The 3,593-nt window shown below is 41.5% G+C and overlaps 1 long non-coding RNA gene across 1 annotated transcript; it reads left to right on the plus strand.

Annotated features, from left to right (window-relative positions):
• Window positions 1-919: 919 nt before the first annotated feature.
• LOC131108061 (uncharacterized) lies at window positions 920-2,558 on the plus strand. The gene is made up of 3 exons (XR_009120391.1): window positions 920-977; window positions 1,330-1,449; window positions 1,961-2,558. It is a non-coding gene; the product is annotated as an uncharacterized LOC131108061 (long non-coding RNA).
• The last annotated feature ends 1,035 nt before the right edge of the window (window positions 2,559-3,593 follow it).

Here is a 3,593-nt window from a genome sequence, read left to right on the forward strand (position 1 = left end):
TCTTGGGCAGTCAACCCTCTGGGGAAAATGGCTGGAGTCCTACCCCCCCCCCCCCCCCTCCCACACACACACACACACCTCCACCACCCTCCCTTTTTAGCTCCCCATAATGGGTTGTTGCCAAGGTCACCACTGCAGTCATCCAAGCCCACACATGTGTGCAAACTCGCTTCCCTGATTTCTACGTAATTTCACCCTGACATTGTTCGAAGAAACCGGCTCACGGTGGTAATTGCGTGGTCCCCTGGCGACACCAAAGTCAAGTCACCAGTCGAAATTGGCCATTAGCGTTCACTGAAGCTGCGTAGGTGATACTGGGGTGCCGCTTGCATTCCGACACTGGCCATAAATATGACAGTGAGCCAGTGAGCACACATGGTCTGGTGTAAAATGGTGATTTCCCAATGCACTTATTACATCGCATTGACTTATTAGTGTGAATCCTCAGCAGGGAGAGTGGGTGTGATGGGGGGGGATTTTTTTTTATGACAATGTTTGCATTACTAACATCAACACATCTGATAGCTGCAGCGCCTTCCATTAACAAAGGTCATTATCAGACTTAGCAAGTGCGGACCTCATTGACTGCAAGGCAAATGTCAAAGCAAGCTAATGCATGCTAATCACCAATCAAAGTCACTCTGGTCATTTTATTTAACAAACAGACAAATCACATTCACAATAGCTAACAATATTTATCTGCTTCATGATTGTGCTGCCCTTAAGAAAATTTTCCGAATAAATAAGTTAATGGGCTTGAATAAGCAATGCTGAGGGTGTGTATTTTGCTAGAAGTTATTAAAAGTTGTTTAGATAAGTAATTCATGGTTTATAGAAATTTGTATTAAAAAAATGTATCGCTGGGGTCCACTTCCGGTTTCCGGAGATGTACTTCCGGTTCACTTCCGGATTGCTCATGGAGACTGCGCGGGAACGTGGTGGATGCCACCCACGTTGAGTTGTCACGCAGGAATGACGTGAGTTTGACTGTATTGTGGTTTATTTTGATATATTTGGTTGTTGTGATTGATTGGGCTTGGGGCATTTGATAATGTAGCAGGTTGAGATGCACCTTTTATGTTGCAGTTGTCACCACACACACAGACATATCTGTGAAGGAAGACAATTAAACATTGCAGTGGAACTCCAGGGTCTTTGTTTGTGGTTTAGCTTGGTGTCACCAACATCCCTGTTGAAAATACTACAATGATAGTTTATTATAGTCACAGAGTGTAGTGTAGATTATTTCAAGTGATCAATGGTACTACTACAAAACAATGACATGTTGTGATGATAGTGGTTCTAAGCACTGCATTTTGTCCCCTATAGTGGACAGACCCTGCCAGCCAGGAATAGGATCCCAGGATGCCCCTTTAGTACTGGCCATTGAAGGCAATTTTGACTGATATTGCAAGGCAATCAATCAAGGCAATCAGCAGAAGAACATAGGTGAGTAAGAGAAAAAATATAACCTTGAAGGTCCAGTGGGCTTCCAACGTTAAGAAGATTCCACCTGAGAGGTTTTCTACCCAGCACAGTGGACAGAAATCCATCATGATCTGGGGTGCTTTTTTTATTCAATGGAACACTGGAGGTTCAGGGTTGTCAAACGGTGGTCGGTTATGTGAAGATGACGACCCTCGTTTTTTCTGTACCTCTTTTTGAAGTATACTGATGCCTTAGATTGTAAATCCAAAAGTTTTTGATGTATGGACAACATTGTGGCTTGTGGGAAGTGCCAAGAGTCACATCACCAAATCAGAAAAAAAAAATCATAATCACACACTATTGTAATGCAACAGGATAATGAGGGAGATGCCGGCATAATTCAATTCCATTAAATCACTGGGGTGTAACAGATTAGCCACTAGGTTTTGGAATAATCAACATGAAGCAAATGGATTGTTACTGTGCAGTACATTTCATTTTGGAATTATTCCTGATTATTTTTTCTTAATAGGCTGCTTTATCAGAAGAGCAGGACAGGAAATGGGGAGAAAAAAAAGAAAGCCGGGAAGCTTTCTTTATTTGATACTCAAATTCAGACCTACAAGGACAGTTTGCTGAAAGTGTTGCTGTGGTCACAGTACCTGGATAGCATACTCAGCACTGCACGCAGGCTATGACTTGCAGTGCGAGTGCAAAGAAACAACATTTGATTTGGTCCCAGTCCACCGCATTCATTAAGAATTATTGTAAGCCCTTTACCAGCTCTAATTCTCAACCAATTACCTTCAAATCTTTGGGGATTATTCCCTAAATCCAAGCTAGTACACTTGAATTAAACTGCTGTCTGATGTAACCACACAAGATACTGCTTCTTCTTGATATTTATAGTATGGTATTTATCTTTTGTTGCTCTGTCACTGCAGTTAAGGCATAAAAATGGCCACAAGGTGGCAGAAGCGCATTTGATAAGAGCTCGGCATGGATCTTTCAAATTTACAGACCTGATCAAAATCTCAAGACCAGTTGAAAATGAGCTTAAATAGATCTTTTACACATTGGGATCTTAATGAGGTTTTAAGTAGAGCTACAATATGGAAAAGCAAGAATGGAGTGTGACAAAAAGCACTTTGAACATTTATTGAAAACAACATTCATTTATTTTCTACCGCTTATCCTCAAAGGGGTCGGAGTACCCGGAGAAAACCCAGGCACGCACAGGGAGAACATGCAAACTCCACACAGAGATGGCCGAGGGTGGAATTGAACCCGGGTCTCCTAGCTGTGAGGTCTACACGCTAACCACACCACAGCCGTGCAACCCGAGACTAGTTTTGAAATGGGTAAAAAAACTACTTAGAAAACAGAAAGCAATATGTGACTCGAGGAACAGCAAGCTTAGACATATCATGTGGCGTACCCCAGGGATCAATATTGGGACCAAACCTATATACAGTAAATGACATCCGTAATGTCACGAAAGACCTAAAGCTAGTATTAGTTGCATTTTGTTGTATTGTACAACAATAAATAAATAAATAATTTTGGTTAGTAGTGAAGGCCTCAATAGCCGTTAAATGAATTGCTATAAATTGACCCGTATGTTTATTCTTCCCTTTATAGTTTCCAAAGGTGTATATAAATAGCATCCTTGCTGTTTCGATTATTCTTTCACAGAGCTAAATGGGCTAGCCAAAAACCGTCTAATTAACTCCAATACACATTTGTCCAGCACCGACCTCCTTTTAAAGCTATTATAAGCCAAACCTGAAAGAGGAACACAGCGTTAGCGGGCGAGTGTTTCTATACGCTGCAGATAAGCAGGCGCCTCGATGCGGGGAAACGCGGATGGAAAGCCAAAAGCTCCAAATAAATCTTGTAGATAATTGTGACACCACTTGTCCCATCTAGCCTGCTCTATATATTTGAGCTACATCTCACTGTAGTTCAGAGAGCTTGTTTTTGTTTTTGCTGGAGGAGCCTTTACCGTAAAACCTGAAGCGTATCACATTACTCTTTATGTAGGTCTGTGCTATGCATTGTAAACACTTTCTAGTACAAGGATTATTTACTTTTATTGTAGTGCTTCTTTGGATCTACTTTGATGGAAGGGAAGAGCTGCAGTCTCCTAAAATTGTCAATTTTCT

The sequence above is a fragment of the Doryrhamphus excisus genome, chromosome 20 (assembly GCF_030265055.1).
Source record: "Doryrhamphus excisus isolate RoL2022-K1 chromosome 20, RoL_Dexc_1.0, whole genome shotgun sequence".
Taxonomy (NCBI): Eukaryota; Metazoa; Chordata; class Actinopteri; order Syngnathiformes; family Syngnathidae; genus Doryrhamphus; species Doryrhamphus excisus.